The 22,733-nt window shown below is 37.4% G+C and overlaps 1 non-coding gene across 1 annotated transcript; it reads left to right on the forward strand.

Moving 5' to 3' along the window:
• The first annotated feature begins 19,675 nt into the window (after positions 1-19,675).
• Positions 19,676-19,783, forward strand: LOC130983330 (small nucleolar RNA R71). The gene has a single exon (XR_009087326.1). It is a non-coding gene; the product is annotated as a small nucleolar RNA R71 (small nucleolar RNA).
• The last annotated feature ends 2,950 nt before the right edge of the window (positions 19,784-22,733 follow it).

A 22,733-nucleotide genomic window follows, 5' to 3' on the forward strand; every position in this document is an offset into this window, starting at 1 on the left:
AAGTCCAATTGGCGCGCTCTCAACGGCGCTGGAAAGTAGACATCCAGGGCTTTCCAGCAATATATAGTAGTCTATACTTTGCGCGAAGATAGACGACGTAACTTGGCGTTGAACGCCAAGTACATGCTGCTGTCTGGAGTTAAACGCCAGAAACACGTCATGATCCGGAGTTGAACGCCCAAAACACGTTATAACTTGGAGTTCAACTCCAAGAAAAGCCTCAGCTCGTGGATAGCTTTAGTCTCAGCCCCAGCACACACCAAGTGGGCCCCAGAAGTGGATTTATGCACCAATTATCTTAGTTTACTCATTTTCTGCAAACCTAGGTTACTAGTTTTCTATTTAAACAACTTTTAGAGACTTATTTTGTACCTCATGACATTTTCAGATCTGAATTTTATACACTTTGAAGGCATGAGTCTCTAAACTCCATTGTTGGGGGTGAGGAGCTCTGCAGCGTCTCGATGAATTAATGCAATTGTTTCTATTTCACTCAAACGTGTGTATGGTCCGATCTAAGATGTTTATTCGCGCTTAATTATGAAGGAGGTGATGATCCGTGACACTCATCACCTCCCTCAATCCATGAACGTGTGCCTGACAAACACCTCCGTTCCACATCAGACTGAATGGGCTTCTCTTAGATTCCTTAATCAGAATCTCCACGGTATAAGCTAGAATTGATGGCGGCCACTCTTGAGAATCCGGAAGGTCTAAACCTTGTCTGTGGTATTCCGAGTAGGATTCAAGGATTGAATGGCTGTGACGAGCTTCAAACTCGCGATTGCTGGGCGTGATGACAAACGCAAAAGGATCAATGGATCCTATTCCAACATGATCGAGAACCAATAGCTGATTAGCCGTGCTGTGACAGAACATCTGGACCGTTTTCACTGAGAGGATGGGAGGTAGCCACTGACAATGGTGACACCCTACATACAGCTTGCCGTAGACGTGCTTTATAAACAATTGAGTTGAATATTACATTGCAGAAATTCAGAAGACAAAGCATCTCCAAAACTCCAACATATTCCCCATTATTGCACAACAAGTAACGATTTTATTCTCTTTTATTTTTCTAATAATTCCAAACACTTTTACTTCTTACAATTAAATCCAAATAACCTTATTGGCATCCTGACTAAGATTAATAAAATAAATATAGCTTGCTTCAAACCAATAATCTCTGTGGGATCGACCCTTACTCACATAAGGTATTACTTGGACGACCCAGTGCACTTGCTGGTTAGTTGTGCGAATTGTCAAAGAGTTAGATTGCATTTCGTGCACCAATGAGCACCTAGCATTCCATGTTTTTAAAACCTTGCATGAGCCTACTCAGGAAGAAGACTGTATGAAGGATAAGGCCAGAGATCAGAGCTTAAAGGAGGCATTCAATGAGTTAACTCCAAGACTTTTAAACCCATGCTTGAAAGAAGTAGAGATGGTGCAACAGACCAAAGAAATCAAGGAGGAACTAGATCCAAAACTCCCAGATGAGAATCTCAACACCCCAGATAAAGAACCACCAAGGCATAAACTATCTCCTGAGAAAGAGAAGAAGGAAAAAAGGCCAAGAGGATGGAAAAACAAGAAGATCCCTACTGAAGGCTTCTCGCCAGGGGATAAAGTGATGTTAAACACCCAACCAATGAAGGTGTCTCCACAAATATCTGAGTATTATACTGTGAACCGGATTCTTTCACTTGAACACCTAGAGATCATCAAAGAGGAAACCGGGAGGAAGTTCACAGTAAGAGGAGAAAAGCTAAGGCACTATGATTTTCAGCCTCCATGATCAAAGAATAAGATGTCAAGCTAGTGACAATAAAAGAGCGCTTGTTGGGAAGCAACCCAACCAGAGGTAGTTTTCTTTTCATAGCTATTTTAATAAAAAGGATTAGTAGTGATGAGCGGATAATTAATACGCTTTTTGGCATTATTTTGAGTATGTTTTTAGTATATTTTAGTTAGTTTTTAGTATATTTTTATTAGTTTTTAGTTAAACTTCACTTTTCTGGACTTTACTATGAGTTTGTGTGTTTTTCTGTGATTTCAGGTATTTTCTGGCTGAAATTGAGGGTCCTGAGCAAAAATCTGATTTAGAGGCTGAAAAGGACTGCAGATGCTGTTGGATTCTGACCTCCCTGCACTCGAAGTAGATTTTCTGGAGCTACAGAAGCCCAATTGGCGCGCTCTCAACGGCGTTGGAAAGTAGACATCCTGGGCTTTCCAGCAATATATAATAGTCCATACTTTGCCTGAGATTTGATGGCCCAAACTGGCGTTGCAAATCAGCTTCAGAATTTCCAGCGTTTAACGCTGGAACTGGCATAAAAATTGGAGTTAAACGCCCAAACTGGCATAAAAGCTGGCGTTTAACTCCAGAAAGAGTCTCTACACGAAAATGCTTTAATGCTCAGCCCAAGCACACACCAAGTGGGCCCGGAAGTGGATTTTTCTGTCATTTACTCAATTCTGTAAACCCTAGGTTACTAGTTCACTATTAATAGGATCTTTTGACATTGTATCTAGACCTCATGACACTTTACACATTTCTCATTGTATCTTCTACGGCATGAGTCTCTAAACCCCATGGTTGGGGACGAGGAGCTCTGCTGTGTCTTGATGGATTAATGCAATTACTACTGTTTTTCATTCAATCATGCTTGCTTCCATTCTAAGATATCACTTGTTCTTAAACCTGATGGATGTGATGATCCGTGACACTCATCATCATTCTCAACTATGAACACGTGCCTGACAACCACCTCCGTTCTACCTTAGATTGAGTAGATATCTCTTTGATTCTTTAATCGGAATCTTCGTGGTATAAGCTAGAATTGATGGCGGCATTCAAGAGAATCCGGAAGGTCTAAACCTTGTCTGTGGTATTCTGATAGGATTCAAGGATTGAATGACTGTGACGAGCTTCAAACTCGTGATTGTGGGGCGTTAGTGACAGATGCAAAAGAATCACTGGATTCTATTCCGACATGATCGAGAACTGACAGCTGAATAGCCGTGCCGTGACAGGGTGCGTTGAACATTTTCACTGAGAGGATGGGAGGTAGCCATTGACAATGGTGAAACCCTACATACAGCTTGCCATGGAAGGAGCCTTGCGTGCTTGAAGAAGAAGACAGTAGGAAAGCAGAGGTTCAGAAGACAGAGCATCTCCAAAACCTCAACCTATTCTCCATTACTGCAAAACAAGTACTTATTTCATGTTCTTTTGCTTTTCACAATCAATCCTGATAATTTTTGATATCCTGACTAAGAGTTACAAGATAACCATAGCTTGCTTCAAGCCGACAATCTCCGTGGGATCGACCCTTACTCACGTAAGGTATTACTTGGACGACCAGTGCACTTGCTGGTTAGTTGTGCGGGATTGCAAAAGTGTGATTGCAATTTCGTGCACCAAGTAGCTTTATCTGTATTGCAAGGAGCTAAGTTTGGTGTTGCACACCAAAATAATTTAAGGGAGAATGAAGGATGCTAAGTTTGGTGTTCCACCAAAAATCTCATTTAAAAACACATTTTCACTTTCTGCATAAAAGGGTTGCTAGCTCCAAGCAATCAGAAAAACTATTTAACCGTTGTCTATTTTCTAGTTTTCAGTTTTATGACTTTCAGCCAAGGCATAAGGTTTCATGTATATATGTGGTTGACTGGTTGCATAAGAAGCATTGGCTAAGAACTAAGTTTGGTGTTCACACACCACAAATAAGTTCAAGAGCCTACAAGCAAATCTTGCATACTAACCAGTTGCCTAAGGGCTTGAGAAACAAGCAACTTCTAAGGATTATACAGGAAAACATTCAATCTGTAAAAGGGAACTGCAACATCATCCAAAGGAGGAACAACAGGTAGAAATAATGATGACAGAAGGAAAAGCTAAGAGACATTCCCAACAGGTTGTATTGACACTTAAATCCTTGTTGCTGTGAAGTATTTTAACTTGGGGATTCCTATATGTCCTGCTGAAGTGTTCAATGAGGTGTAATTGGAGATGTTTGCAAAAAAAATGCTAGCCTGCATTGTGCTTGTTGTGACACATTTTCTTGAATTGTGTTTTGTTCCCCTTCTGCATAAATAAAAGAAAAGTGTTTGAAATAGAAAGTGATTGTCCAAGGTTGTAGAAATTAGAATGACAATTCAATGGTGGTATTTGTTTGATTTAATGGTTAGCTCAAATAACAAAATCCACATAATAACATGTTCTTTGAAGTGTGAATTAGTTTGCTGCTATAAAGCCTTTTATTCATAAATATCCCTTGAGAATAAAGCAAAAAAAAAAATGAAGAAAAAGAAAGAGAAAAGCCAAGAATGGGCAAAGAAACAAACAATAAGGCTAGACACCAATAGCTTGGACCCTAGGACATATACTTGTGGTGCTTTTGTACTAGGATATGCTTGGACAAGTAGGTTCTGAGGAGTATTTTGAAACTTGGCCACTTGGATCAACTGATCTGGGATTGCCAACTAAAAGTCCACTATCAAGAGCAACCTAGTTACAAAGCATTTAGTGATCCAAAGAGATGCTGGGCATCAATGTTCCTAGGAAGAAATTGTGAGCCATGTGTCTGTGGTGAAGTAGTGTTAAGCAAAATTGAGCCAAAAGGGCTGCTACAACACTTGCCACTAAGCTTGCATTAATAAATAAGCTTCCTAAGCAAAAGAAAGAAAGAAAAAGCTAGCAAGGGATCAATCAAAAGCAAGGCAATATAGCAGCAACTCTAGTGAACCTTTGAGAAAACATTTCTCATCTATTAGCAAAGAATAAATGAGCTACATTTGTCTGCATAAAACCCCATGAACCAAGTTCAATTATCTGCTAAATAAGGACATGCATGCTTCTCTGTTTCATTTCATTTTCTCTTATGTTTAGTTCTTGCTTGGGGACAAGCAAGGTTTAAGTTTGGTGTTGTGATGACAAGTCATCTTATGCTAGCTTTTCAGGCATTTTTCACTTGTTTCATTAGGTTTTATGCACTTTCTTGTATTGTAAGTAAGTAATTTGGAGTGGATTTGCATGGTTTTGTTGAATCAATCAACCATCCTTCATTTAACACAAAATCATGAGGTTTAAGATAGAATTAGTTGGTTTTTGAATGATTTATAAACCTTGTGAATTTGGTGATGCTTTGATTGGTTGTTTTGATTACTTGTAGGTGAAGAAAAGAAAGAAACAAGGAAAGCGTGCCTATTAAAGCGTGGCCTAAGACAAAAGCGTGGCATTCAAGCATGACAAGGAGCATAGCGCTCACTAATTGAGCGTAGTGCTCTCTATTTGAGCGCTAGAGAGGGGCATACCAAAGCCAAGGAAACAAGAGGCATGGTGCTAAGTTAACTTACTTCACTGAGCGTCCAAGGAAGCAAGAAAAATCAATAGCGCTCAGTTAACTAAGTTAACTTTATCATGCATCAACCAAAAGAAAACAAGGATGAATGTCAAGCAAAGGAAGCCACCAAGGTTCGAACCTTGCACCCAAGGGACAAGAGAAGCGCTACTACAAAGTTTGGGCAAGGAACTTTATTTGAGCGCTTGAGAGGGGCATACCAAAGCCAAGGAAACAAGAGGCATGGTGCTAAGTTAACTTACTTCACTGAGCGTCCAAGGAAGCAAGAAAAATCAATATCGCTCAGTTAACTAAGTTAACTTTATCATGCATCAACCAAAAGAAAACTAGGAGGAATGTCAAGCAAAGGAAGCCACCAAGGTTCGAACGTTGCACCCAAGGGACAAGAGAAGCGCTACTACAAAGTTTGGGCAAGGAAAATAAGCCAAATTGGCTTTTCTGGGATTCAAACTTGAGGCCTTACACTCAAGGAAGGAGCGCTACACAAGGCTTGGAACAAAGAGCGCTCAGTTAACTCTTTCAACTGAGCGCTACCTTTGTTTGTTTCACAAAGAGAAGTGGCGCTGAAATGCTTCCAACATGACTCGAAGGTGGAGTCCCTCACCCAAGGCTTGGAGCGCTCAGTTCACCCCCTTCACTGAGTGCTGCACCCTTCAAGAAATTGGCACCAAATTGCTTCCACCATGGTTCGAATTGGGGGCTCATTCAACAAGCAAGGGACACTCAGTTCACTCAATTAACTGAGCGCTATTAAGGCTGACACGGGCAAGGCTTGGCACGCAACCAATTTGGCAAGACACAAAGCAAAGGGGGCGCTCAGTTAAGTAACATAACTGAGCGCTGCCCTGGGAGTGGTCCAAGAGCTCAATTTTAAATAAAAAATTAATTGGAACCAAATCTTTACCAAATTTGACAAGCCCACTCCAAATTCTGAAATTCAAAAATAGGAAGTGTATAAATAGAAGTTAGTTTGATATAGAGAAGGACCTTTTGACACTTTTACTTTTCATTTTTCATTTTTGAGCTCATTTTAGATTTTAGCTTTGGGTTTGGGGAATTGGGATTGAGAGCTGAGTTCTTTCCTCCTTGTTCTTACTTCTGCATTTCTTACTTCCCGTTTTTGAATTTTGGATTTAGATTGAAGGAATTCTGTTTCAATACTTGATCTAAACTTCATCTTGTTCTTCTTCTGCATAATTGAGAAATTGGAGCCGAGTTTTATTCTGTTTTCATCTTGTTCTTCATCTTGTTTTGTTGGATCAAGGAATGAATTGAGATCTAGACTTGTTTTCTAGTCTCATTGACCCCCTGAGATCTTCACTTGTTCTTTTAGATTTTGCAATTGAGTCGAATTCACTTTCTGTATTGCCTCTTCAAGTAATTTTTCTTTTCTATTTGAGATCTGCTGCATTTCAATTCATCTTTTACTTCTTTGTTGATTGCTATTTACATTCTCTTGTTTAATTTCTGAGATCCCAGCTCCCAAAGCCCTTTATTATTCAAGCAACTTACATTTCTTGCACTCTAAGCTTCAGCTATTCACATTTCTTACAATCTAAGATTCTGTCATTTACATTACTTGCATTTTAAGATTTAGCTCCTTTACTTCTCTGCCCTTTAATTTACTGTCAATTCCCCCTCTCCCTTTAAATTTCATACAATTTAGCTTTTGTTGAATACAAATCACTCAAATCAACACTTGTTTGCTTGATTAAATCAACCACCTAACTAAAATTGCTCAATCCTTCAATCCATGTGGGATCGACCTCACTCATGTGAGTAACTATTACTTGATGCGACCCAGTACACTTGCCGGTGAGTTTTGTGTTGGATCGTTTTCCACACATCAGATAGAAGGAAAAAAAGTATAGTAAAATACAAAAGTAGTGAATATGATGTATTATGCCATAAGTTTTGAAGATAACAAAAAAGTCTCCAGATACAATTCTGCTAAGGAAATATGGCAGGAACTTTAAGTCACTCATAAAGGAACAAATTAAATAAGAGAAACCAGAACTGATAAGCTAATAAAAGACTATGAGTTATTTTTCATGAAAGGAGAAGAGTCTATAGATGAAATGTTCAAAAGATTTTCTATCATAATAAATGAAATCGATGCATTGGAAAAAAAATTCACTGAAAAGGAGCTGGTTAGAAAGATTCTAAGAAATCTCACAAGGAAGTGGGAGACAAAAGCTACTACAATACAAGAAGAAAATAATCTTAACCAAATCTCTTATGATGAGTTAAGAAAAAAGCTTATAGTATATGAAATCACTCATTTGAAGACAGAAAACAAGAAGAAAAGTCTTGCTCTGAATCGAAGGTTGAAACCAAATCAAATGAGGAATTTTTCAGCAACGATGAAATAGTTTTCTTTGCAAGAAAGCTGAAAAAAATGATGAAATATAAAGGCAAAAAAATAAGTTCTCCATCTAAGGAGGACAATAAGTAAAAACAAAGGGAGCTACCATTACTGCAAAGAATCAGGACACTTCAAATCTGAATGTCCAACATTGAAGTGAAAAGAAGAAAGCAAGAAAGATAAGAAGAAAATTTTGATGGCTACTTAGGAAGATTTGAAAAAAGATACATCAGATAATGATGAGGATGTAGGTCTTAAGGATAAGGACAAGGAATTCAAAAATGAAGTAAATCTTTATGATTGTACTACTGAAGAATTGCATGAGATTATTAATTATTTAACTCATAACTCTAGTCATTTTTGTCCAAATACTCTAAGTAAAAGAAAGAAATCAAAGCTTTGAGATATGAGATGTCTTCTTTGAAAGCAAAATTAGATGCTTATGATAATACATCTGTTGAAAATTTAAAAAACAAAAATGATGTTTTGAAAGGAGAAATTAACGATTTGAAAATTGAAATTCAGCATTTACAAGAAAAATCTAAATTTAATCTTGCTAATTCACTACAAGAAAAATCAATATTTGTAAAAAAATAATTGTTACAAAAAATTAAAATTTTGAAACAAAAGGATTTTGTAACAAAAAAAGGGAGTTGCAGTATATCGCATTACAAAAAGTTTTTCTAACAAAAAATGGAACTGTTACAATTCAAAGTGATATTCTGTAACAAATTTTTCTGATACAAAAAACATAAGTTGTTACAAAAGTGGTAACAAATTTTGATCTTCAAAATATTTTTAGTGACAACATATTTTTCCCTATCATAAAATTTTGTTATAAAATATAACTTGATTTTGTAACATTTTTTTCTTTAGTTACAAAAGCAAAATAATTATTTTATAACAAATTTTATTAATACAAATTGTATGCATAATTTACTAAATTATTTTTTAATTAACTAATATATTAACTATTTTACTAAGCAAGTCTACATTTATATAATATGTAAAAACATACATAATTCAAATATGCTTCATTTAGCTAAAATTATTTTAAAACACAATAACATTAGTGAGTACATTGATTAGTTCTACAACTTATATTTCTTGCACAAGTTCAACCAAAAGTTAAAAGTTTTAACATAGATTAGTGTCTCTATGAATCAAAATATTCTTGAGCCCTCAAGGTAGCATGTGGTCACAATTTTAGCACTCCTGTAAATAAGAAAAACTGAAACAAAAAATTAGAAACAAGATATAACACTAATTATAATTTTTTTCATTATGTTTTAACCAAAATGTTTAGAAATATTTTGGCAGAACCTCCCCTAAAACTTGAATATTTCCACTATCTACGGTTCCAACAAAAACAACCAATTCGCTACTTATTTCTCAGCCAATACACAACCAAATTATCAAATCAAATAATAAGACATTTGTCATTTCTCAACCATGACACAAGTAAAATGTGATAAATAGATCCATATACAAATTAAACTATACTAATAATATAGGAATCATCTAGGAACATGTATCAAAACCATACGCACTTTTAGGAGTACCTTTAGTTGTCTAGTTTCTTTCATTGTCAAAGCGCACTACGAAAGAGTTTACAACGGCTTGCTGAGCTTCCAATTGAGCTTTCACTCGAGCTAATTCTTCCTCTTGGCGTGTTCGTTGCTCTTCAAGTTTTTCTTTGAGCACATTTATTTTCTTTGTTAGCTCCTCATGGTCTTGCATTGCCTCTTGAAGTTGTGCTTGAATCCTTAACTTAGATTTCGAAGCTTTTACGCCATAATTTGTACCACTTTTCTCACCTCTCACAAGTAAAAAAGCTTCATTTGGAGTGATAGAATTTTCCGAATCATAGGATTCATTGATCATACAGCTAATATCATTCTGCACAATCCAATTTGTGATTTGAAAATGAGATAAAATTTAACTTCCATACAACAGTAAAAGAAAAAGGTTAGTAATGCTACATCAATTTGTTTAGCTTTTTCATTGACCCATTTTCTGTTATTCCTTTAATGAATAATTTGCCACAATTCTTGAATGTCAGGCTCGACACCAGTTCTAGGATGGCGCTGCAAATTTTTTAAAGTTTAAAATATCACATGTAGTTAACTGCAAACGTGACATAGCAAAAAATATAACACCAAATATTGAACCTTTTAGTGTTAGAGGATTCTATCATCGAGGCACTTCCTAAACTCAGGAGTACGCCTATCAAAATTAATCCAATATTTCTGGTAATTGACCATTGGGCTAATTTCTACATGAGACGAGAATGGATAAAAGGTTGTAAAGAATGAAAAAAAAAGAGCAGCATGACATAACATAGCATCACAGCGACTATCACTTTCAAAGGGCTCTATATAAACTAAATTCCGAGATGGTTCTCTATAACTCCGCAATACAAACTATGCTAATTCAATGCATTGTAAAAAACATAAAATCAATAACAAAATTGAATTAATATTTCTATGTTAATAATGATGATGTAGTTACCTAACACACTCAATTTACAAACATAAAAATTTAAGAAAATAAAAAGTATCAAAATCACCAAAAAAAGTATAAAAAATAGAATCAAAATAATAAAATCCAGAAACAAAAAATAGAATAAAAATATCAACTCTCCAAATAACCAAAAAATCAGATTATCAACCATATTACACACGAATATTTTCAACCACAACAACATCAGCAGAATCAACTAACAATATAGTTAACAATACTTAAATAATCTGCACTTACCTTCAGCAAAAAAGCAGTCGGACCAGACCAGACCACCAGTAGAGGGAGGACAACCGAATCAGACCAGCAGAAGCAGCGGATGAGGCAGGATGAGCAAATTAAAGGAGCATAAACTATCCTAAGACACTACAATATAAAAAAACACAAAATTACTAACAAAATTTAATCAATATTTCTTTGCTAATAAGGATAATGTAGTTACCTAAGACACTCATTTCACAAACACAAAAATATAAAAAAAATTAATAGAATCAAAATCACTAAAAAAGAAAGAAAAATATAGAATCAAAATAATAGAACACAGATACAGAAATTAGAATCAAATATCAACTCTCCAAATAACCAAAAATAAGATTATCAACCATATTACACACTAATATTTTTAACCACAACATCAGCAGAATCAACTAACACTAAAGGTTTCAATATTTCAGCTAAAATCAGCAGTTTATTAACTAAAAATGTAGTTAACAATACTCAAATAAACCAAAGCTTACCTTCAGCAGAGAAGTTATCAGATCAGAGGCAGAGGCAGAACACGAAAAGAACTATGCAGAGAAGCAGAGCCCAATGAACTACACGGAGTAGCAGAGCTGATGTTGACCACGAACAGCGACGGCAACCACCATCACGAAGACCACCGCGACAACGACAACACAGCGACGGCGTACACAACGAGACGAAGACCATCGAAGACCACGAGACCGCCGCACACGACACAATGGCGGAGGAGACGGTGATAGCAGACAAGACGACGACGAGGAAAATATTTTCGGGGGCTACGCTAGTGCTTCTTCTTCTCGCAGGATCTTCATTGCACTTCATGGAGTGGTAGACGGCGCAGAGTGTCTTCGTGGAGTGAGGCTTAAAGTGAGGGAGTAGAGACTTAAGATTTTTTACTGTATTCTATTACTTTTTACATTTCTTATCTTGTTTTTTTTTTCTTTTATATTTAGTTACTGTTATTTATATTTAGAATTTAATAAAACGTCTTTAAGTTATATGAATTAATTTTTAGTTAATTTTAAAAATTTGATTATTAATAAAAATTATATATTATTTTTTTAGAAGAATATAAAATAATATTTATAATTTTTAAAAATTAATGAATACAAATAGTATGTAAAAAATTTTAGTTTTTGAAACAAAATAAAATTATTTTGAAAAATATATATACACAATTTTTTTTACTCTTAAAGTGTTTAACATTTAAAAAAAATTGTTATAAAATATACTTAGATTTTGTGACAAATAATTAACTTGTTACAAACAATATTAAATTTTTTAACATTAATTTTTTGTTACAAAATAATTGAAGTTTTTGAAACAAAAAGTTATTTTTTTACAAAACAATTGGAGTTTTTGAAAAAAAAATATTATTACAAAATATTTTGAATTTTTGCAACTTCTTTCTTTTGGTTACAAAATATTACAATATTTTGTAACAAAATACCATCTCGTTACAAAAACTAACAATTTGTAACAAAATAAAACATGTTGTTACAAAATATTATCATGTTTTGTAACAACTTGTAATGTTGTTACAAAATATTATTCTTTTGTAACAATCACTAATTATTATTACAAAAAATCATTTTTTTTGTAACAATTTTAAATTTGATACAAATTTTTTATTACAAATGTTCCATTTTCTTGTAGTGTAAGACTAATGCTGGAAATAAAAAATTGCATAAAACCACAAAGTCTTTGAATTATGGTTTATCAAAATTTGTTCAAGGATCTAATAACTTGGATAAAATCTAACTGTTCAAAGACCAATTTCACAAAAAAATTGGTTTGAGATATGAAGAAGGAAGCACCACTATTTTCAAAAATCATTCCCATGAAGCTTCTACTTCATATAATGAAAACATAAATTTTTTATGCAATTTTACAAATTCAGCAAAGAAAAATGTTTGCTATGGATACAATAGACATGAATATACTCATAAGCAATACTTCATCTCTTTAAAGAAGTATGGAGACAAAGTTTACACTATTGTGCTAAATTATAATGACCTTGAATAGCCAAAGAAAATTCACATTAAATGACCCAAATTAATTTGGATAACTAAGTCTTCTTAAAACTTATACAGATTTACCTAGCACCCAAAAGAAAGAAAGACATATGGTTCATGGATAATGAATGTTCATGGCACATGATAGGGAATTCTACATTTTTCATCAAACTTAGTGACTATGATGGTAGTTTCATCACTTTTGGTGATCATGGCAAGAGTAAGATAATTGCCATCGAAAAATTAAAAAAGATTTCTCTACTTTTATAGACAATGTTCTTTTAGTTGATGGTTGGAAACATAATTTAATTACTATTAGTAAATTATGTGATCTTGGCTACTTAATTTTTTTTAACCGTTTTGAATGTAAAAGTGTTAATAAAAAAATTAAATCTATTTTATTTATAGTCAAGAAGTGTGATAATGTGTAATGGTCTCACCCTAGATAATTTGAAAAATCAAAATGTAAAATATTTCTCTTCTTTTGATTCTGAAAAATAGATTTGGCATAAAAGATTATGACATGATAGCATGTTTTAAATTTCAAATTAATAAAACAAATTTAGTTAGAGGTCTTCCTAATATAAAGTTTGACAAAGACATTATTTAAGATGCTTGTCAAATGGGTAAACAAACAAAGTCCTCTTTTAAAGTTAAGGAAGATGTCTCAACTAAAAGAGTTTTAGAACTTTTTCATATTGATATTTTTTGTCCTACTAGAACTCAAAGTTTAGGTAAAAAGTCATATGGCTTAGTTATTGTGGATGACTACACAAGGTATGTGTTCCGAGGCTTACCTGAAACTGTAGGTCGATCTCGGACGAGATCTTCTATACTGGTCGGAGCTGTTGTGTCCAACTTGATGATGGTGGCTAGAGCCGCCGTGTCCGACTTGTTGGACTTGGTGGTGGTGTGGTGCACGAAATTGTGATCAATACTTTTCACAACTCAAATAATCCCCGGTAATGAATCCAAAAACTTGGTGTTCAATACCATGGCATAAACACAACTTCGCACAACTAACCAGCAAGTGCACTGGGTCGTCCAAGTAATAAACCTTACGCGAGTAAGGGTCGATCCCACGGAGATTGTTGGTATGAAGCAAGCTATGGTCACCTTGTAAATCTTAGTCATGCAGACTCAAATGGGTATAGATGATGAATAAAACATAAAGATAAAGATAGAGGTACTTATGTATATCATTGGTATGAGCTTCAGATAAGCGTATGAAGATGCTTGATCCCTTCCGTCTCTCTGCTTTCCTACTGTCTTCATCCAATCCTTCTTACTCCTTTCCATGGCAAGCTTATGCAAGGGTTTCATCGTTGTCAGTGGCTACCTCCCATCCTCTCAGTGGAAATGTTCAACACACCCTGTCACGGCACGGCTATCCATCTGTCGGTTCTCAATCAGGCCGTAATAGAATTTAGTGATTCTTTTGCGTCTGTCACTAACGCCCCGCCTTCAGGAGTTTGAAGCACGTCACAGTCATTCAATCATTGAATCCTACTCAGAATACCACAGACAAGGTTAGACCTTCTGGATTCTCTTGAATGCCGCCATCAGTTCTTGCCTATACCACGAAGACTCTGATCTCATGGAATGGCTGGCTCGTTTGTCAGGCGAGCACTCGGTTGTCAAGCGATCAACCATGCATCGTGTATCAGGAATCCAAGAGATATTCACCCAATCTAAGGTAGAACGGAGGTGGTTGTCAGTCACACGTTCATAGGTGAGAATGATGATGAGTGTCACGGATCATCACATTCATCAAGTTGAAAAACAAGTGATATCTTGGACAAAGAACAAGCGGAATTGAATAGAGGAACAATAGTAATTGCATTAATACTCGAGGTACAGCAGAGCTCCACACCTTAATCTATGGTGTGTAGAAACTCCACCGTTGAAAATACATAAGAACAAGGTCTAGGCATGGCCGTGAGGCCAGCCTCCCAATGATCTAAGATAGCATAAGAACAAAGATAGCTACCAAGATCTCTAAATACAATAGTAAAAGGTCCTACTTATAGAGAACTAGTAGCCTAAGGTTTACAGAGATGAGTAAATGACATAAAAATCCACTTCCGGGCCCACTTGGTGTGTGCTTGGGCTGAGCAATGAAGCATTTTCGTGTAGAGACTCTTCTTGGAGTTAAACGCCAGCTTTTATGCCAGTTTGGGCGTTTAACTCCCATTTAGGTGCCAGTTCCGGCGTTTAACGCTGGGAAATCTGAGGGTGACTTTGAACGCCAGTTTGGGCCATCAAATCTTGGGCAAAGTATGGACTATCATATATTGATGGAAAGCCCAGGATGTCTACTTTCCAACACCGTTGAGAGCGCGCCAATTGGGCTTCTGTAGCTCCAGAAAATCCACTTCGAGTGCAGGGAGGTCAGAATCCAACAGCATCTGCAGTCCTTTTCAGTCTCTGAATCAGATTTTTGCTCAGGTCCCTCAATTTCAGCCAGAAAATACCTGAAATCACAGAAAAACACACAAACTCATAGTAAAGTCCAGAAAAGTGAATTTTAACTAAAAACCACTAAAAATATACTAAGAACTCAACTAAAACTACTAAAAACAATGCCAAAAAGCGTACAAATTATCCGCTCATCACAACACCAAACTTAAATTGTTGCTTGTCCTCAAGCAACTGAAAATCAAATAAGATAAAAAGAAGAGAATATGCAATGAACTCCAAAAACATCTATGAAGATCAGAATTAATTAGATGAGCGGGGCTTTTAGCTTTTTGCCTCTGAATAGTTTTGGCATCTCACTCTATCCTTTGAAATTCAGAATGATTGGCTTCTTTAGGAACTCAGAATCCAGATAGTGTTATTGATTCTCCTAGTTAAGTATGATGATTCTTGAACACAGCTACTTATTGAGTCTTGGCTGTGGCCCAAAGCACTCTGTCTTCCAGTATTACCACCGGATACATACATGCCACAGACACATAATTGGGTGAACCTTTTCAGATTGTGACTCAGCTTTGCTAGAGTCCCCAATTAGAGGTGTCCAGGGTTCTTAAGCACACTCTTTTTTTTTTCGTTCTTTTCTTTTTTTTTTTTGTATTCACTGCTTTTTCTTGCTTCAAGAATCATTTTTATGATTTTTCAGATCCTCAGTAACATGTCTCCTTTTTCATCATTCTTTCAGGAGCCAACATTCATGAACCACAAATTCAAAAGACATATGCACTGTTTAAGCATACATTCAGAAAACAAAAATATTGCCACCACATCAAAATAATTAAACTGTTATAAAATTCAAAATTCATGCAATTCTTGTCTTTTTCAATTAAGAACATTTTTTTTTTCAAGAGAGGTGATGGATTCATAGGACATTCATAACTTTAAGGCATAGACACTAAGACACTAATGATCACAAGACACAAACATAGATAAACATAAGCACTAAAATTCGAAAAACAGGAAAATAAAGAACAAGGAGATTAAAGAACGGGTCCACCTTAGTGATGGCGGCTTGTTCTTCCTCTTGAAGGTCTTATGGAGTGCTTGAGCTCCTCAATATCTCTTCCTTGTCTTTGTTGCTCCTCTCTCATGATTCTTTGATCTTCTCTAATTTCATGGAGGAGGATGGAATATTCTTGGTGCTCCACCCTTAGTTGTCCCATGTTGGAACTCAATTCTCCTAGGGAGGTGTTCAGTTGCTCCCAATAGTCTTGTGGAGGAAAGTGCATCCCTTGAAGAATCTCAGGGATCTCATGATGAGAGGGGTCTCTTGTTTGCTCCATCCTTTTCTTAGTGATGGGCTTGTCCTCATCAATGGGGATGTCTCCCTTTTTGTGTCCACTCCAACTGAATAACAGAGGTGACAAATAAGATGAGGAAAGGCTAACCTTGCCAAGGTAGAGGACTTGTCCGCCACCTTATAGAGTTCTTGGGCTATAACCTCATGAACTTCTACTTCTTCTCCAATCATGATGCTATGGATCATGATGGCCCGGTCTATAGTAACTTCGGACCGGTTGCTAGTGGGAATGATTGAGCGTTGGATAAACTCCAACCACCCTCTAGCCACGGGTTTGAGGTCATGCCTTCTCAATTGAACCGGCTTCCCTCTTGAATCTCTCTTCCATTGGGCGCCCTCTTCACAAATGTCAGTGAGTACTTGGTCCAACCTTTGATCAAAGTTGACCCTTCTAGTGTAAGGATGTTCATCTCCTTGCATCATGGGCAAGTTGAATGCTAACCTTACATTTTCCGGACTAAAATCCAAGTATTTCCCCCGAACCATAGTAAGCCAATTCTTTGGATCCGAGTTCACACTTTGATCATGGTTCTTGGTGATCCATGCATTGGCATAGAACTCTTGAACCATCAAGATTCTGACTTGTTGAATGGGGTTGGTGAGAACTTCCCAACCTCTTCTTCGGATCTCATGTCGGATCTCCGGATATTCACTCTTTTTGAGTGAAAAAGGGACCTCGGGGATCACCTTCTTCAAGGCCACAACTTCATAGAAGTGGTCTTGATGCACCCTTGAGATGAATCTCTCCATCTCCCATGACTCGGAGGTGGAAGCTTTTGCCTTCACTTTCCTCTTTCTAGAGGTTTCTCCGGCCTTGGATGCCATAAATGGTTATGGAAAAACAAAAAGCAATGCTTTTACCACACCAAACTTAAATGGTTTGCTCGTCCTCGAGCAAAAGAAGAAAGAAGAGAGTAGAAGAAGAAGAAATGAGGAAGAAGGGAATGGCTTTGTGTTCGGCCAAAGAGGGTGAGAAGTGGTGTTTAGGTTGTGTGAAAATGAAGGGGTGAAGAAGGGTTTATATAGGAGAGGAGGGGCTCATGGTTCGGTCATGTATGGGTGGGTTTGGGAGGGAAAGTGGTTTGAATTTGAAGGGTGAGGTAGGTGGGGTTTTATGAAGGATGGATGTGAGTGATGAAGAGAAAGATGGGATTTGATAGGTGAAGGGTTTTTGGGAAAGAGGTGTTAAGGTGATTGGTTAATGGGTGAAGAAGAGAGAGAGTGGTGGGGTTGGTGGGGATCCTGTGGGGTCCACAGATCCTGTGGTGTCAAGGAAAAGTCATCCCTGCACCAAATGGCATGCAAAATCACGTTTTGAGCCAATTCTGGCGTTAAACGCCAGGCTGGTGCCCATTTCTGGCGTTTAACGCCAGGTTCTTGCCCTTTTCTGGCGTTTAACGCCAGTCTGGTGCCCCTTTCTGGCGTTAAACGCCCAGAATGGTGCCAGACTGGGCGTTAAACGCCCACCTGCTAGCCTTACTGACGTTTAAACGCCAGTAAGTTCTTCCTCCAGGGTGTGCTGTTTTTCTTCCTATTTTTCATTCTGTTTTTGCTTTTTCAATTGATTTTGTGACTTCTCATGATCATCAACCTACAAAAAACATAAAATAACAAAAGAAAATAGACAAAATATAACATTGGGTTGCCTCCCAACAAGCGCTTCTTTAATGTCAGTAGCTTGACAGAGGGCTCTCATGGAGCCTCACAAATGATCAGAGCAATGTTGGAACCTCCCAACACCAAACTTAGAGTTTGAATGTGGGGGTTCAACACCAAACTTAGAGTTTGGTTGTGGCCTCCCAACACCAAACTTAGAGTTTGACTGTGGGGGCTCTGTTTGACTCTGATTTGAGAGAAGCTCTTCATGCTTCCTCTCCATGGTGACAGAGGGATATCCTTGAGCCTTAAACACAAAGGATTCTTCATTCACTTGAATGATCAGTTCACCTCTATCAACATCAATCACAGCCTTTGCTGTAGCTAGGAAGGGTCTGCCAAGGATGATGGTTTCATCCATGCACTTCCCAGTCTCTAGGACTATGAAATCAGCAAGGATGTAATGGTTTTCAATCTTCACTAAAACATCCTCTACAAGTCCATGAGCTTGTTTTCTTGAGTTGTCTGCCATCTCTAATGAGATTCTTGCAGCTTGCACCTCAAAGATCCCTAGCTTCTCCATTACAGAGAGAGGCATGAGGTTTACACTTGACCCTAAGTCACACAGAGCCTTCTTGAAGGTCATGGTGCCTATGGTACAAGGTATTGAAAACTTCCCAGGATCTTGTCTCTTTTGAGGTAATTTCTGCCTAGACAAGTTATCTAGTTCTTTGGTGAGCAAAGGGGGTTCATCCTCCCAAGTCTCATTTCCAAATAACTTGTCATTTAGCTTCATGATTGCTCCAAGGTATTTGGCAACTTGCTCTTCAGTGACATACTCATCCTCTTCAGAGGAAGAATACTCATCAGAGCTCATGAAAGGCAGAAGTAAGTCCAATGGAATCTCTATGGTCTCATTTTGAGCCTCAGATTCCCATGGTTCCTTATTTTGGAACTCAGTGGAGGTCAGTGCACGCCCATTGAGGTCTTCCTCAGTGGCGCTCACTTCCTCTCCTTCCTCTCCAAATTCGGCCATGTTGATGGCCTTGCACTCTCCTTTTGGATTTTCTTCTGTATTGCTTGGAAGAGTACTTGGAGGGAGTTCAGTAACTTTCTTGCTCAGCTGTCCCACTTGTGCCTCCAAATTCCTAATGGAGGACTTTGTTTCAGTCATGAAACTTTGAGTGGTCTTGATCAGATCAGAGACCATGGTTGCTAAGTCAGAGGGGTTCTGCTTAGAATTCTCTGTCTGTTGCTGAGAAGATGATGGAAAAGGCTTGCCATTGCTAAACCTGTTTCTTCCACCATTATTGTTGTTGAAACCTTGTTGAGGTCTCTCTTGATTCTTCCTTGAGAAATTTGGGTGATTTCTCCATGAAGAATTATAGGTGTTTCCATAGGGTTCTCCTAGGTAATTCACCTCTTCCATTGAAGGGTTCTCAGGATCATAAGCTTCTTCTTCAGATGAAGCATCCTTAGTACTGCCAGGTGCATTTTGCATTCCAGACAGACTTTGAGAAATCAGATTGACTTGTTGAGTCAATATTTTATTTTGAGCCAGAATGGCATTCAGAGTATCAATCTCAAGAACTCCTTTCTTCTGATTTGTCCCATTGTTCACAGGATTCCTTTCAGAAGTGTACATGAATTGGTTATTTGCAACCATTTCAATTAGTTCTTGAGCTTCTGTAGGCGTCTTCTTCAGATGAAGAGATCCTCCAGCAGAGCTATCCAAAGACATCTTGGACAGTCCAGAGAGACCATCATAGAAAATACCTATGATGCTCCATTCAGAAAGCATATCAGATGGACACTTTCTGATCAATTGTTTGTATCTTTCCCAAGCTTCATAGAGGGATTCTCCATCCTTCTGTCTGAAGGTTTGGACTTCCACTCTAAGCTTACTCAATTTTTGAGGTGGAAAGAACTTTGCCAAGAAGGCATTGACTAGCTTTTCCCATGAGTCCAGGCTTTCTTTAGGTTGTGAGTCCAACCATATCCTAGCTCTGTCTCTTACAGCAAAAGGGAATAGCATAAGTCTGTAGACCTCAGGGTCAATCCCATTAGTCTTGACAGTGTCACAGATTTGCAAGAATTCAGCTAAGAACTGATGAGGATCTTCCAATGGAAGTCCATGGAACTTGCAATTCTGTTGCATTAGAGAAACTAATTGAGGCTTAAGCTCAAAGTTGTTTGCTCCAATGGCAGGGATAGAGATGCTTCTCCCATAGAAGTCGGGAGTAGGTGCAGTAAAGTCACCCAGCACCTTCCTTGCATTGTTGTTGTTTTCGGCTGCCATGGGTTCTTCTTCCTTGAAGATTTCTGTTAGGTCCTCTACAGAGAGTTGTGCCTTAGCTTCTCTTAGCTTTCGCTTCAAGGTCCTTTCAGGTTCAGGGTCAGCTTCAACAAGAATGCCTTTGTCTTTGTTCCGGCTTATATGAAAGAGAAGAGAACAAGAAAATATGGAATCCTCTATGTCACAGTATAGAGATTCCTTGAGGTGTCAGAAGAACAGAAAAATAGAAGAAAGAGGTAGAAGAATTCGAACTTAATCAGATAGAGTTCGAATTGTGCATTGAGAAGGATTGGTACTCCATAAATAGAAGGATGTGAGAAGAGAGGAAGAGAATTTTCGAAAATTAATTAAAAAGATTTTAGAAACACTTTGAAAAATTGATTGATAATTTTCGAAAACTAAAAGTGGAAAAGGAATCAAGTGATTTTTGAAAAAGATTTTGAAATTAGAAATAAAAAAGATTTGATTGAAAACTGTTTTGAAAAAAGATGAGGTTAAGAAGATATGATTGGTTTTAGAAAATATATGATTGAGAAGATATGATTTGAAAACAATTTTAAAAAGATTTGATTTTAAAAATTAATGACTTGCCTAACAAGAAAAGATATGATTCAAACATTAAACCTTTCTCAACAGAAAAGGCAACATACTTGAAATGTTCAATCAAATCATTAATTGTTAGCAAGTATCTTTGAAAAAGGAAAGAAATTGATTTTGAAAACATTTGATTGAAAAGATATGATTTGAAAAAGATTTGATTTTGAAAAACTTTGAAAACTTGAAAAAAAATTGATTTTGAAAACAAAATCTTCCCCCTTGTGCCATCCTGGCGTTAAACGCCCAGAATGGTGCACATTCTGGCGTTTAACGCCCAAAACTCTACCCTTTTGGGCGTTAAACGCCCAGCCAGGCACCCTGGCTGGCGTTTAAACGCCAGTCTGTCTTCTTCACTGGGCATTTTGAACGCCCAGCTTTTTCTGTATAATTCCTCTGCTGTATGTTCTGAATCTTCAATTCTCTGTATTATTGACTTGAAAAGACACAAATTTAAAAGTTTTTTGGATTTTTAATAAGAATAATAACAATGCATGCAAGACACCAAACTTAGCAGTTTGCATACTACTGACGCTAATGAGAATGCATATGAGACACATAAACACTCAAATCAAGAGAATTCAAAGATCAGAGTAAGAAATAATCAAGAATTACTTGAAGATCCTTAAGACACATGAATGAATGCATGCAATTGACACCAAACTTAAAATGAGACACTAGACTCAAACAAGAAACATAAAATATTTTTGGTTTTTATGATTTTGAAATATTTTTTTGTGTTTTTTCGAAAATTATATGGGAATAGAAAATGAAGGTTTCAGAGTTCTCAGTTTGGATTCCAGGAATCATTGCAATGTTAGTCTAAGACTCCGGTCCAGGAATTAGACATGGCTTCACAGCCAGCCAAGCTTTCAAAGAAAGCTTCGGTCCAAAACACTAGACATGGCCAATCGCCAGCCAAGCCTTAGCAGATCATTGCTCCAATAGCAAGATTGATAGAGATCAACAAGCTCTTGTGATGATCAGTTGAAACCTCGGTCCAATAAGATTAGACATGGCTTCACAGCCAGCCAGATTTCAACAGATCATCATGAAACACTAGAACTCATTCTTAAGAACTCTGAAGAAAAATACCTAATCTAAGCAACAAGATGAACCGTCAGTTGTCCATACACAAAACAATCCCCGGCAACGGCGCCAAAAACTTGGTGCACGAAATTGTGATCAATACTTTTCACAACTCAAATAATCCCCGGTAATGAATCCAAAAACTTGGGGTTCAATACCATGGCATAAACACAACTTCGCACAACTAACCAGCAAGTGCACTGGGTCGTCCAAGTAATAAACCTTACGCGAGTAAGGGTCGATCTCACGGAGATTGTTGGTATGAAGCAAGCTATGGTCACCTTGTAAATCTTAGTCAGGCAGACTCAAATGGGTATAGATGATGAATAAAACATAAAGATAAAGATAGAGGTACTTATGTATATCATTGGTATGAGCTTCAGATAAGCGCATGAAGATGCTTGATCCCTTCCGTCTCTCTGCTTTCCTACTGTCTTCATCCAATCCTTCTTACTCCTTTCCATGGCAAGCTTATGCAAGGGTTTCACCGTTGTCAGTGGCTACCTCCCATCCTCTCAGTGGAAATGTTCAACGCACCCTGTCACGGCACGGCTATCCATCTGTCGGTTCTCAATCAGGCCGGAATAGAATCCAGTGGTTCTTTTGCGTCTGTCACTAACGCCCCGCCTTCAGGAGTTTGAAGCACGTCACAGTCATTCAATCATTGAATCCTACTCAGAATACCACAGACAAGGTTAGACCTTCCGATTCTCTTGAATGCCGCCATCAGTTCTTGCCTATACCACGAAGACTCTGATCTCACGGAATGGCTGGCTCGTTTGTCAGGCGAGCACTCGGTTGTCAGGTGATCAACCATGCATCGTGTATCAGGAATCCAAGAGATATTCACCCAATCTAAGGTAGAACGGAGGTG

Source organism: Arachis stenosperma, chromosome 5 (assembly GCF_014773155.1).
Source record: "Arachis stenosperma cultivar V10309 chromosome 5, arast.V10309.gnm1.PFL2, whole genome shotgun sequence".
Lineage (NCBI taxonomy): Eukaryota > Viridiplantae > Streptophyta > Magnoliopsida > Fabales > Fabaceae > Arachis > Arachis stenosperma.